Genomic DNA, 15,698 nt, shown 5'->3' on the forward strand with positions numbered 1-15,698 from the left:
TCAAGGTAAAGTAGGTTGCGGTCATTGCCACCAACATGCTTTACACTTCATTGGTTTAAGTTTTCATCACTTTTATTAAAAAAAATAACTTAGCACAGCTCTTATTTCTTCCATGGCATTGTATTTAGGACATAATACTGTAGATGTAAGAAGTAAGGATGCACAAATATTGAAACCTCTCTTTTTTTCCCCTCTCTCTACAAGCACTCCAAAATACTTTCCCCATCCTTGGTGTGCCACTCCTAGCCCTTTGTTCAACATTTCCGTCCAATGCACCTGGTACCTCCCCATTTCTTGAAAGATCCTAGGGAAAGAAGCCATATTTTATATAGCTGTGCATTTGTACACACACACAGTTCACAACTTACACAGGCATAATTGAAACAAAAATCTGGTCTAAATAGGTGTGTGTATGTCAGCTGAGTTACTCTTGATTTGCACTATCTTAAGACCAGAATATGGCCCGTTGTATGTAAAACAGACAACCCAGTACACACTAAGATGATTTTTGTATGGGCACAGAATCATCTGCACACTGTAACCTAACGGATGGCATACTGTGTGTAATTAGGGGCAAGTTATCATGATGCCGTTGTGGTAAATCTGAATGGACTTTTTACAACGGTCGTGCCACAGAGTCCAGGAATGGCATATGGAACATCAGACATCCATAAAGCCCTGCAGGGGACCAAATTACTTTTACTCCACAGAAAAAAAATAATGTCTTCCAAGTATTCCCTTTAAGCAAGGTTGTAACCCTTTTTTCCCTAAGGAAGCAGGGGGAAGAACCCAGTTAAAATGAAAAAAGAAAAATACAGAAGAACAATATAAAGCCATAGAGCCAGATCCTCAGCCCTTCCACAAGAGGAATGGAATCTGTCACAACAGGGCAGCTGGGGATTTCCCTCGAGTACCTGAATCACCAGGAGACATAAGGCAAAATGGATGGTTCTGTACCACCCCATCTGCTCCTGCCCCTAGTGTAACACAGTGGGTATTCCAGGTGCATGCCAGGAATGGGAGGGACGCATGGTCAGAGCATGCTGTGTTCTGGTCCTCTTGAGCTCGTGGATTAGCCCCCTTAAGAGCCCATTCCAGATGGAACAAGTTAGAGCAGCCCAGAATCCCACAGACCATTGTGGGGTGCATGGAAATAACTAAGCACAGAGCTTGGCCTTTTGAGTTTTCCCAGCATACCAAAGTTCAACCTGTGGAATTACCTATCCTAAACAACTGTGTTTGGGGAACAGCAGTATCCAGCCACTCAGAGACATCTGCATACAGTACTTCTGCAGCATTCCCCACTGAACAGGCAAGGTGCTGTAGGTAGGGCCCTGATTGTTCAAATGCTGGCAGTGAGTTATAAAGAGTTTTTAGTTTATCAAAGCACATTTACTTTTTCCTTTGTTTCTGCATTCACATTTAGCACATTTTTTAAAAGAGATGGAAATGTGGTTTTTAAATGCTATTTATATGAAGTATAAAGGCTTAGAACCTTTTGAAGGTTGGAAAGAAAACTTTGCAAAATGTTGCTGAATGAAAAAGGATACAGTATTTGCCAACACAGACATAGCGCTAGGCATTGTAGGAAGTATATAAATGGATTGTGGGTTGTGGGTTCTCTTTTTTTCCTTTTTCTTGTTTTTAAACTTCTCCCTCTCTCCCCCTGAAAAAAAGCTCCCATTAAAAGAATGACCCTAGCTCCAAATGTGAGCCCCTTTTCAATAAAATGAGCATGAAACATATTTTCACATCATTTCCCTGTTTACTCTGACTCATTTTTTTTTCAAATAAATTGAAGATGATAATTTTTATGGACTTTTATTACCAAGTTTCCAATACACGTGGCATCTGGCATCCTATAAAACCTACCACTACTGCTCCCCACCCATGGCTTTGTTCCAACTTTTCATGTGTTCTGCTATTATTATAATGATGTATGGTAGCACCACTAAAGTGTATGTTCTGTCAGTGTTTCCATTAATAACCCCAATTTGGATGGGTGTTCCACTGCAGGTTTATGAATCTATTTGGGGGTGGGGGAGTGAAGTCTGTCACAAGTGTTTTCTCCCATTACTTCATGAAAATTCATTGTCCTATTTTCATGAGATGAGGAGAACGGGATGAAGTTGGGAAATAGTCATCTTTTGGTTTTAAATCATTTTCTTTTGTTATTCTACTTGGGGTCCCAGTGAGGTGGGAATGTCTGGTAGAAGATGCCAGCCATACTTTGGTGGCATCAGCAGTCCCCCTGTAGATTTTCAGCTCACCATTTCAGATGTTGATGGCAAAGTTTATAAAAGGGCCTCCTCCCCTTTTGCAGGAGCAATTGCCACCCATAAAATCTCTGCCTTAATTTTACACCCACAGTTGAATTGAAGGCATAAAGCCGAGTAATGGCACTTCTAGCTACTTTATTGTGGGAGTAAATCAGGTAGCTAGAAGTGCAAAATACACAGTCAGGTGGCAGTTCATTTAGGAGAAGGAAACTAATTACAAGTACAAATTTTATAGATGCAAGTTGTCCCAATAAAAGGAAGGCAAACAACTATTTTCAGCTGGTGTGAAGTTTCTGGGTATGAAGGAAACCTTCCAAGTGCGGACGTGATGCCAAACTGTTGCCTTAATCTGAAATAGTAGTTCAGAGATATCTGAGCTGCCCCCATTCATCAAAATGGGGGGTTGACACTACAGCCTAAAGATGACTGTCCAAACAGCAACAGCGTTAACATTTCACTGTTGCCCATATCATCAATAAAATCTATCTAATCTGGGATTGTGGGTAGAGTTTGGCTACTTTCCCCAATCTGACCCTTTACTCTACTTTAGAAGGAAAAAAAATGCAAACTTTTATATAATCCACAACATTTTGTATGCTGAGTGTTTGGAATGGTAGCAGCTGTTATTTGTTTTTAAAAAAATTAGACAATTGAAACCAAGGTTTAAACAACTGAAACCACATTCACAGTGTCACTACAAACTTCAGTCATGGAGTATTAGCCTGTCTGTCTGGGTTCACAGCCGTTCTGCATTCCTAGAGCAGTTGAAGTGCACTGGTGAATCTGCCCCTTCATTTGCTGTTGTTGATTTACTGGTTTACAGGGTGGTGTTAGTGAGACTGGTTCTATGTAAAGTGTGTGGGGGCAGGGGGAGGGATAAGGGGAGCTCGGTCCTTGAGTCCCAATGTCCTCTGCTTCCCATATGCTCCTGCCTCAGTTCCCCTGGCAGTGCTCTCTCTGTGTGGGGTAGAGCCTTGGGATGGGGAGCCTTTAAAGTGCAGATGTCCAAAGTAGCATCCCATTGCCTAGCTGTCTCTCTCCATTAAAGCAATCTACCAGTGAACTCGACACATGTATACAGTCTCCTTCATACCAGACCTATGACAACCAATAGAATTGTTGCATGCAGATTAGCTGTAGAAGACAAGTGGTAATTGGTTGAATTCTCAGATATTGCACTCGCCCTATTTAAGAGCTACCAGGACTGGTGACCCGACCCAATTGTAGCCTATATCATCATCATCATAACTATTATATACTATAATCATTAATGCCTTAGTTTAATTACAACCCAGTTTTTTCAAATACAGCCCATGCATGGGATTTTAACTCGATAGAAAGTTTGAAGTGTTTGCTATTCCATTATTAAGATCATTTGGGACATAAAGAGGAACTGACAGATGTTAGCTTTTTTTCCCCCAAACAACCCAGTTTTTAATAAATTTTAACAAAACAATTAGAGCATTTACTGGTAAAATCTCAGAAAATTCATTCTGTACTCCAAGAGTAAGTGCTGCAAGTTTGGGACGATATTCTGTCTTTCCTACATCACCCTCATGTTGAAACCCAGTGTTAAGTGCAAAACAGAGCTCAGCTTTAAGTATGGAGATGCAACCAGAGTCTCCATAATCTTCATGGCACGCAAAACGCAGAACAAGACAGGACCTTGCCTTGAAGAATTTACAATCCAAATGCAGAATAGACAGTGGGAAGGGAGCAGGAATAGAGCAGGTGGGAGGAGGGAATGCAGAAAGAATTTAAACACAGCCCCAGCTAGCTTTAAAAATTGAGCGGCCATTAGTCATATTAGAATAGTGCAATATAACAGGAGAACTCAGGAAAACCCGCCTGCCAAACAAGTCAGACAAACTCTTGCTGTGTTCCCCAGGCATGGGACATTAATCTAACACGTAAGAATCTACAGTGAATCAAACACGTTTTTTCTTATTACCAGGTTTACAGTAAAACAATATCATGTCATTTTCAAAGGTTGGAGTTATATCATTGCTTGCAGCTTCAGTTTCGACACCTTCTACAGCAGTGAAAGGGTAAAACAACCAAACAAAACCCCGTATGTGGTTCCTCCTAGTTCAGTGAATACAGTGCTTCTGACAAATACTGACTTGACAATGCTGAAATATGAAGTTTCTCTCCACAAAACATACCCACAGCTTGAGGGTTAGTAGAGTGCACACATCTCTAACTCTAACAATGGGACCACTTCCAGGGTTATATGAGAGCATTTAAGCTACCAGGCCCACCCAATCCTTGGTCCTGTGCTCAGCATGCCAAAAAGATACATGTTATAGGAGTATTCTTTATCTTGAATAGATGTTAGTCTTATGGCTCTGGATTAGTACAACTAACTTTTTCCCCAAAGGGCTCTAGGAAGAAGTTTTGAAGAGAGCTCTGCAATGTGGATATTTGTCCACTGAAAAAAAGACTGAGCACATTACCCCATTTTAGATACATTGCTCAACCAGACAGTGCTATTTTTTCTCCCATGACCTCAGCTGGATTCTAACTGGTGTCCTAATGAGGAAAAGCTCTCTCACCTTTATCAATATCCTGAAGCTTATCAATCCTCTCCAAAATGTTTAAATACTAGAACAGCAAAGGAGTGAGTTGGATATCATGCAGTGCAGAGTTGGATATCATGCAGAGAACAGTTTCACAGGCTTTTCCAGGTAGCTCTGCCAGTGTAATCCCCTCCTGATCTTTAACCCCAGACTTTCCGTAAGGTGCAATTCACTGTCTCTAATAATTATGCAACTAGAGTTATGTCATAATTTGCATAATGGTGCCACTATGATGTATAGACTTTGTCTGCTGTGAGGTATGTTGCCATCTAATGGCCGGCCAAATGGAAAGAATAAGAAACCTACTGCTAGACTTGGGTGTGGGAGTTCCCCTTCAGTTCAAGTGGGAAAGGCATGTGATTTAATGCAGAAGGACCAATGTTCTAGCCCCAGTTCTTCAGGTTTGCATTTAAGTGCATCTGTGATCTCCAGAACATTATAAAAGCCAAGATGCATTAGTGCTTCAGCTCATATGCAACCTAATCATAGTGCTATACAGAGCGGAACTGTTAAAATTTTGCCTAGGAGCAAGATGAAGCCTGCCTGCTGGCACTTAAGTAGCCTGCATGGCATATTCAGGTTCTGTAAAATATAAATAGTTTCTAGCCCTCAAGAATGGAATGTTCACCGTCCAAATGCAAAGTAAGTTTAATCAAGGCCCTGTAGTTTTCCTGAGCCTGCAGGCAGTTTGAAGCAATGACTCTGGATTTGACCTAATTGGCCTATCAACTGCAAAGCCTGTTGGTGACACTTTACATATCAGTATTAACTATTTCACTGTTGATCATTTTGTTAAATAGAATTGGGGAAGGAGCAGGAGCGAAATCGTGGGGGGGCTGAGAAAATTGGAAGTTGCTGTAGGGAAGGACCTACAGCATAAAGAAAGGACACACACAAAAACAAGGAAAAGGGAGAGAAACTGTGAAAAGAGGAGAAGGGGGACAGGAACTCAGAGAAGAAATAGCAGTGGCCCTAGAGTTAAGGAGATTTTTCTGAATGCGACTCAGCAAATAATGACAATAACTCAAAGTTCTAAATAAAAGTCGCAAATTTTCTTCCTTTGATTTTTGTGTAAACCTCTCACTGATATCAGCAGTGTGTCACTGTAGATCAAGTGTGAGAATGGACTCCGGAATTTCAGTCTCAGCACAGGGACCATCATGAACAAGGGGAATTCTGCCCTCCCTGTGGAATGAGATTGGCATCCCTGGCCCAAACGGCCATGTCCCAAGGCATGGCCTGGGTTCCACTCACCCTGCACACTAGTTAGTGCTTGGTGGGAGACCAACACTACTCCTTCTGTACTGGAGGAGGAGGAGGACTATATGTGGTTAACCATGATGAATATTCATTTGGATTTCTCCCTGTAAAATAGAATACCTTATGGAACACCTTCGATACCTGGCATTTTCCAGAGAGCAATGGAGAGCGTAATGTAACCAGCACACCCAGTGTGTCATAGTAAAGATCAAGGACATCCTCATTACAATGGCAAAGTGATACTGAACATCTGTTAATGCTAGAGAAGGTACTTCAAAGAATGGGGACAGCTGGACTTCACATAAAATGAAGCAAACTAAGTGCTTATTCATGAGACTTGAAGTGGGGCACCGATGCTGCAGGAAGAAAAGACCAGAGACTGATCCACCCTGCTTCAGACAAGGTCATTTCACAGCAACTAGAGATGAATGAGACCTATCAGGTCATTTTGGCTCCAGTCCTGCAAGCATGCATGTGCTTAGCTTTACCCATGGGAGTAGTTCCATTGACTTCAATAGGGCTACCCACGCAAGTACATTTAACCATCTGGCCCTAGAGGGTTGTAAATTCTCTCTCCTCCCTGGGGCTCTATCTTTAGGTCTCATCTCTTTTCACGTACAGCTTAGCCACGAATAACTATAGCCACTCCCCCAGGTTCTGGTATCATTTCTATACTTCTGATTAGAGTTGTTAAGAAACTGGGATTTTCATTCCACAGGAAATTCTGAGCAATTCCCATGGAACGAAAATTCCAAAAAAAAATTTATTTGGGATCATTGAAACAATTTCTATAATGTCTAATTATTTTATAAGGTTAAAATGCTTCATTTCTATAATAGCAGAACAGTAATATATATAATAAAATTAATTATTTAAATTAGTTTTAAATAAAGGTAAGAACTAAACATTGACATTATCAAAAGAAAATGAGAATTTAAACTATTTTTCTGCCTTCACCCTCCCAACCAAGAAAAATCTACACATTCCCATGAAACATTTCAATTTCAACAAAATTGCATTTTCTGCTGAAAAATTTTGACTAGCTCTGTGACTCGCAAATGAACCACTAACTTGTCTCCTACTGTCCAGTCCTACATGTCAAACTATGTCCTCCACCAGACCAGGTGGCACGCCAACAAATCAAGTTTAACAGTCAAATCTAAGCTATTCAATTTCCCCTTGTCTGAATTCTCCATTTCCACTTTTCTTCATTGTTCTTCATGCCAACACTATCTTCCCAGCTATCCATGCCTGCAGCATTGGGGTTATCTGTAACTCTTCCTTTCCGTCTGCCCACACGTTCAGGCCAGGACAAAACTCAACCACTTCTTTTACAATAGAACAAAAGTCCCTTGTGATTTAAGCCAGGAATTACCCTAAATGGAAGGTCTTTGGTGCAAGGGTGGTATTTATTTTATGTTCTGCACAGTACTGAACACATTTTCTGTACTCATATATAAAATAGTGTCCCTGATGTCTGCCTGGGAAAGAAGGGCACTGGTTATTGGAAAGAAAACATATGCAGAAGGGGCGGATTTAGCCTAGTTATCTGAAAATAAGCCAATAATAAAACAAAACCATCATCGTGAATTTGTAGCTTAAACAAGGTATCAAGTATGAGGAGAGGAATGGAAATGAAATGGCTACAAAAGAGTTAACTTCATTCTGAGAGGATAAAAAGCTCCATCCAAGAATATGCTGAGAACACATACGTCAGCGTGTGATGTCTTTTCAGTACTAAATGGTACATGCGTTTCAGTACAGTTGCAAGATCATCCTGAAGTTCCTGGCTGAAGAAATGTGTTTCTAGAGTCTGCTGAGTATAGATATTCTATTACATTGAGAGTTCCCTTCACAAATGTGTGGTTACAGTTATGTGTTACAAATCACGTCATGGGTTCTTTTGTTGCTCTCCTTCAAAGCAACCAGCCTCCTAATTATTGACTGTGATCTCGAAGTGATTACAACTTAAATCCAGAAACTTAACTCAGTGACTTACTGATTTTTAGTGCCCAAATAGGATATGAATTCATATTATAAGAGCATAGCAGAGATTAAAAAGGCAGAATTCCTTAATGTGCCAAAAATGTGTGCCAATTTGTCTCCAACTAGTTAAAAGGCAAATACACAGATTGATTTCTTTTCCTTCCAGTACATCCCACATTGACTATTTCCTAAAACCTTCTGTCTAATGTATAATAGACTGCTAAGTCTTCAAAAATAGCACTTTTTATAATCATTCAAGTAGGAATGGGAAAAAATCAAAGACATTTGGCTCTACTTAGTCAACCGTATGCACGTGCCAATTTGTGCATGCACACAACTCATTCCTGCACTTGCCATGCACCTTGTCAAGGCTAATGTAGCACACACGCAGGCCCTGAATTATGTCAAGGCTACATGGAAGGTCAATGATTTGGGGTCATAGCAGCAGGGATGCAAGTTAAGGCAGCCTCTCACCACAAGTTAAGGCAGTCCTATAACAGGAGAGGTCTAAGTAGTGTTCCTCCTCGGTCTCTGTACCAACTCTAACACAAATTTGTTCATGTACTACAGCCATGAGGTTGAACTAAGTGCCTAGATAGACAGAATTCCCCTATAGCCTTACATTGCTGGCATACTGGTTCCAAGGGGAAAATGATACACTAGGCAGAACCAGCTCTTTCATCGAAGGAGAAACAAAGCAGAACCAGTTTTCTAATATAATCAGTAAACCCAATGTACCAGCTTCGCTCAATTTTCCTCAGTACAACTAATATAGCAGATTCCAAGTATAGCCAATACAACCAGGTTGCAACTAGTATACAGCTTGCCAGTATAAGCAGTAAAGCCAGTGGACCAGTTTCCAAGCAAGGCCTGTTTCCCATTATAATCTGATAAAATCGTAGAGCCTCACTTTACTTATGTGCTTAGCACAACATGGATCTCTCCAATGGGAGACAATCTGCTGTTTATGGAGTCTCCTAGGGCCGTAAAAGGTGGAGCTTTACCAGCACTTGGGTCAACACTGTCTCTTCCTTATATGGGACATCCTGGTTCTCTGAAGTCATGCCTATTTGTTGCTGCTTAAATTGCAGATTCACATGGTTTTGATTGGTAGATAGGGTCCAATATGGAATGTACTATTATTGGAGCACCCCCCCCCCCTTTTTGGTGTGGAAGAGGCGACTCTGGCTCTTATTTAGCAGCAAAATATGTGGACTCTACATTTGTACAGAGAAACAGTGAAGCAATATTTAACTACCAATCATGGGTGCCAAAACTATTGTGTCTCATATATACAAACAACCCAGAATAAGGTAGCTAGGAAACTCTTCCTTATTACAGTAGCTAGTAACTAGCTATGTCTTTTTTTATGTAGCAAGAATTTACTGTAGATGTTATGCTACCCTGGGGGAGCTGCTCATTGTATCTCATTTCCATTTTTACGTTGAAAATCTGGATTGTAAAATTTACGATGTTACACATGGAGTTTAAACTCCCAACCATTACACTCTTACAACTCTACTAATGTCACTGTTATAGGTGCTGGCTACAATCCTAGTTCACCATTTCATCAAAGGAAATAAGATGCAGCTTCCAGTTATGCCGAATATTGGTGATTTAAATAAAAGGGGGACATTTTCCAATTTTTTTTTTCAAAAAGGAAATAGTCAACATAACCATACGTTTTTCCAGAAATGATCAAGAGGAACTACGGTTTACAGTGTGTTTTACTAGATATAAAGAACTAGTGGAATGAAAAGGCTTTTATTTTAATTTTTTTCTTAGAAGGGAGGTGGAAAAATTGAAACAAAGATAAAATTGATAAGTGTCCTAGTGAAAAGGATATAGAGTCCACTGTTTCTTAAAACAAGGTTACTAAATACCATGAAACCAACAGTACATGAAAAAAAAATGCGAGGGGAGTAAAGACAAGGAGTCAGTCACTTCTATAGTCAAAAATTAACAAAAGGCACTGGGCCAAATCTCTGCAGCTCCATTGACCGAAAGAGCTGCCCCAGTTTATACCAGCTGAGATTCTGGAGCAAAGAAGAGATTAAGCCATCTTGCTACACCGCTGTTGAAAAGATATCCAAGTCGAACTTCATGAGTTAGAGCAAGTTGAATGACAGTCACATTGCTGGGGAACAAGGAGCATGGCCAGCATAAATAGCTGTAACTCCTCTCAAAAATGGTGTTTTAAGTGCAGACCAGAGGAAGCTGTGGCCTTCTACAAAGATAGACCAAGATCTGCGCAGATTTCCCACCAAATCTTCGGGCTCTCCTAATTTTAATGAGCCATGCCCTTTCCTTTGAGCAAATCACCCGTCTCCTTTTCCTTGCCCCTTGGAATTTGCTCTCCAATCCTGTGGATCTCTTGCAGAGCGACTTTCATGATACCAGGAGGCTGTGGGGAAGGCAGAGAGAGAGCCCAATCCCTCCCTTCCCAGATTTGGGGGCATTTTGACTCATTTTTCTCCCCTATGCACACATTTCCCTCTGCTACATGGCTGCCTTTTACCATCATTTAGGTGTAGGTACTTGGAAAATTAATATTAACAAACTCTAGACCATGAACTCTGGTTATCTCTAGGGAGGGAAGCAGGGAGGATTAGGAAAAGGTGAAAAAACTGGTTTCGAGAATATTTCCAAAAATCCAGCTAGAGAGTATATTTCAGTCGCCAAGCCCATATTGTACTTTTAATCTGGGTTTATGAACTAGAACGTTAAGCCACTGTGGAGTCCATAAAATATCAAAAATAGATAAACAGAAGGTCAAGACAGTCACATGCTCCCATGTGGACAAAAATGACTCAACAAATGCACTTTCAAAGGCTCAGGGGTGCGGAGAGATAATTAGGCTTGCGAAATCTTTAAAAGTAAGAAAGAACATATTCTTGAAAACCAGACAGGGTTATTGTTAAGTGATACCATATGACCCCGCGTAGCTTTAAACTGCAAATACTGTCATCAGAAAACAGCGAGACCTGTGTCACTAAGACGACTGACTCAGCTTCCACTGTTAACAAAGGAATTTGAGTGACGTTGCTGGCAGTGCCAGCATCCTGTCGCACAGCAAAATAGCAACAAAACATCCAACAATCTCCTGTTTTCTGTTTCTCTTGTAATAACGTCGGGAACATTTGGGCCTGTTTCAAACAATGAGGCACAACTTTAGCACAGAACGCCACGTATACACGGCACTTGTGCCAAAGCCGGTTAGGACGAGTGCAAAATGGCCACCACATTCTAAGCCTCTGAGTACGTGCAGGCACACCCATTTCTTATTAGGCCTGTACCCACACAGCGTTTATTTACCTTCTAGATCCAACGCAGGGTGACAAGCCATTTTCAAATCAAAAAGACGGACTCCTGATGTCTGTAGAACCCTTCCAACACTTCAGCTTTTATGTGTTTTTGCAAATTAAACAAAAAATCAAAACCATGTTTATTTAAATGCGCCATGTGGTTTATTAAATACATTGTCCTCCAAATAGTGTGCCTTTCTGTGAATGTGGGAGAATGTTTCATGACAATCAGAGATGCTGCCTTCTGAGAAGGGCACAGCAACGACTGTTACATTTTATTACTGGACCAAACTTTGTGGCTGGTCCAGTTATAACTAGCTCCCTCCTGAAAACAATTTGATTTCCTTGCAGCCACAGGCAGTGTTTGGAAACACTTGAGGGAGCCTGTCACCTGCAATTTACATCATCTACCCTTGCCATAATGAAATCCCTCCTAAAAACTTCTTATTTCTGTGGCATTGCCTGCAAAAAAATGGAATATTTTATGGTTTTTGTTAAAAATAAATAAATAAAAAAGTTTGGGTGCTTGTGGCGTATGTTATGTGAGCATCCACATGACCATGGTTGTGTAACCAGATACTCCTCACACACACACACACACACCCCTTTCTGGGGATGTTCTAGGCTCACATGTCTCCCAAGCTCACCTTTTAGACCCATGATCCTAGAACTGCCTCATCCTGATCAACCCCCAGAAAATGCACATGGAACCCCACTGACTTCAATGAGGCTCTGCATCGGTGCAGGGTTCCTCCGGGGCAAAGGCAACTGCAGGATCTGGGCCTTCCATTTTAAGCTCTTTGGGGTTAGGACCCATCTTCTGCTTGTGTTCTGGAAACCCCTAGCATATTTGTAAGAGCCATAAAATAAGAATAAAACAGTGAACAACCTTTCTGATTCAAACTTCTTCCTCACAATGGAAAACACTTTCGTCAGAACCACGGAGGGCCTACCTGTGAAGTGTCTGTCTTCCTTTAATTTGATACTTAAAAGGACCATTTCAGCCTACATTCTTTTGATTGGGCCTTTTTGGACTGGGTTGAAAGTCCTTTCGGGCGGGGGGGGGGGTGAAAGGAGAGTCTTTCCCTCAGCTCCCCTGAGCTATGGATCAGGCCCTTTGTTACTGTATATATGAGTTTTGCTCTTAATGCATCTGAAAATGGAAACAGACTGGTATTTTCCTGGAAGAGTGAAACTGCAGCCTCTTGATGACTAGAACTGTATGAAGATTGCCACTATTTGTAGAACACCAAATGGGCACACAAGTTTCCTTTTCCTTCTAATTTTTCCACTTCTTTCCTTCTCCCTCCTCTCTCGCTTTCCCATCACTCCCCCAGAAGAAACCACCCACAAAGCAGGTGCCGGTGTCCATCGCATACAGTATGCCATTGCTGAGGCAGGAGAAAGATTACACCAAGGTTTTTACCCCTTGCTATTAGACTGGTTTTGATACTCTCCATGAGCCAAATCCTCAGACCCAAGACAGGCCTCAAAGGCCCAAAATGCAGTGGAACTGGTGTGATTTTGATGCATAGGAGCAGAGAACCAACCCTTTCCATCCTTAGTGGACTGGAGAACACAGCTCTGTGGCAACCTTTGCAGCATGCCCACAGAGGGGTTAGTGAGACATGACTGGTTCACTGGCATATACTTCCCTCTCAATTCTCCATACAGTGTGTTGCCAGCACCCACAGAGGCTGCTACAGGCCATGAAATATAACTGTGGGCATAGCTGTTGAGCTGCTAAGCTATTCTGTGGCAAGCCTAGGTAGTCAGGCTTTGCACAGGCAAGAATTTACTCCTATAGTGGGTCCATAGCTAATGCTAACAATCAAATATGTTCATTGTAAAAGGAGGTCATTCAGATTCTGTTTTATAGTTCATGCCAGATGCTCTCCTACTTCTATTCGGTTCTAATATACTATTTAGCATTTAGGTTTAGGGTTAGAAAAGAGGGAAGCTGCACTGCTAAACATTACACTTTGCCTCCTTTCTTCAACATGACTCCCATTCTGGGGTTCAAATAAATACACAAATAAAAATGGATATTCAGTGAAGCAACTTCAATGTGCCAGCTGAGGATCTGCCCCTAAACAGGGCTACCTGTTGCCTGGTAGACATAGCCCATTGTAAGGAACTGGTCCACAAGAGCACTGAGAGCTCCTCACTGGCTCTGGAGTTGGGGCAAGGAGAGTGCGTAATTTGCAACAGACTTTAAAGGATGCAGCATATTCCTTCCCCTACACACCCAGGGAGATCGTCCGGCCAGATCACAGAGTAGAGTCATTTTGCCTACTCTCTGCCCCTACCTACTCACTTCTGTGGAGCAATTTGGCAGCAACCCTGGTGCTTCCCACCACTCCTGCATGGCTGTGTACAAACCAGCCATCATCTAGCCCCTAGATATGTGTGTATCAGCAGACACATTTTCTGTGTTTTGATGTCTAAATAAATTCGCTCACTCAGGGCTCAACACACCTCGCCTTACTCAGCTACAAGATCAAGCTCTTCAAACTTTTTTTATTAAAGTTTGTTCTAAGTCATTATTTTAAAAAGAAATGTAGAGGTGTGTAGAGGTGTAACAAAAAATGGAACAAGTTCTGATTAACCAGCCAGTGGATTCTTTTAAGGTTTTGCAATGAACACAAGTAATTCACTTTGGGGCTGTTTTATTCAATAGACCCTTTCAGCTGCATTAAAAAATTCTCTGATGATCTGGAACCTCCTTTGAATATACTTTTGGTTAGTCAAGTCTGAATGTTACCAACCCCTATAACCCACAATAAAATAGTTCCAGGTACACTTACCCTAATTATACACAAAGTATCGTAAATCAACAGATTAAAACTGATCCATTAGTGGCCACTAGGACTTAATATTTCTGATCTGTCATAATAAGCTGGCTGTGCTTTTAGCTCAGTACAGAAGAATCCAAATGCCACAATCTTTTATGAAAGATTAACGGAACATTGTGTATCACATCCTAACATTATTAAGCAACAATCTGGTCGACTAAAAGAAACCAACCATTATAAAAATAATATGTGTAAGAAATCCATTTTTAAAATAAAGATCAGACAGTAACTGAATGTGACTTATTTGTTTTGAGTTGATGACTGAGCAATGAAAAATTTGGGGTCAGACTATGCAGTATGTATTAAAAATTCCTAACTATTACAATGCTCATGATCCTGCAGAGATTTATGCATAACTTTAAAACACTCAAGTAATCCCATCGACTAAAATGGAGCTACTCATGTGTTTAAAATCATGCATGTGATTAGATGTTTGCACGATTGGGGCGAAAGAATTCCAGAATGTGTTAAGACATATTTTGAACAAAATTAACATGAGAGGAGCAATCTGTATGTTCAGTACCTTGCACAAGTGCACCCCTATCCCTAACTGAGGTTTTTAAATGCTACTGCCAAACAAATAATTTCTGGATTATGAATAATCACCACACTGGTATTCATTAGTAAGAATTCTACACAATTGGGGATTCCAACTTGGATTATACTTTTAAAATCAAAATTAAAATAATATGCATCATCATATTATTGTACACTAGCCCATGAGTATGTTAATAATTTCTAGTCTTTATCCCTGTGTAGACAAGAACAATGGCCCAAATTCATCCCCCATGTAACTCCAGTGAAGTCAAAGGTGTTACACCAAGGACAACGTGGGGAGAGTATCTCAGCTTAGTGTAAAGGTGCGTGGGTGGGGTGGGGGGAACCCTGCAAACCCAAAAGGAAGGCATTTCTTTTATCTTTACACTTAGTGTAAGGGGACTGTCATAAATATAAAGGGAAGGGTAAACACCTTTAAAATCCCTCCTGGCCAGAGGAAAAACCCTTTCACCTGTAAAGGGTTAAGAAGCTAGGATAATCTCGCTGGCACCTGACCAAAATGACCAATGAGGAGACAAGATACTTTCAAAGCTGGAGGGAGGGGAAAACAAAGGTTCTCTCTGTCTGGGTGATGCTTTTGCCAGGAACAGAAAAGGAATGGAGTCTTAGAACTTAGTAAGTAATCTAGCTAGATAGGCATTAGATTCTGTTTTGTTTAAATGGCTGATAAAATAAGCTGTGTTGAATGGAATGTATATTCCTGTTTTTGTGTCTTTTTGTAACTTAAGGTTTTGCCTAGAGGGATTCTCTATGTTTTGAATCTGATTGCCCTGTAAGGTATTTACCATCCTGATTTTACAGAGGTGATTCTTTTACTTTTTTTCTTCAATTAAAATTCTTCTTTTAAGAACCTGATTGCTTTTTCATTGTTCTTAA

The sequence above is a fragment of the Lepidochelys olivacea genome, assembly GCF_965140295.1.
Source record: "Lepidochelys olivacea isolate rLepOli2 genome assembly, chromosome: 11".
Classification (NCBI taxonomy): Eukaryota; Metazoa; Chordata; order Testudines; family Cheloniidae; genus Lepidochelys; species Lepidochelys olivacea.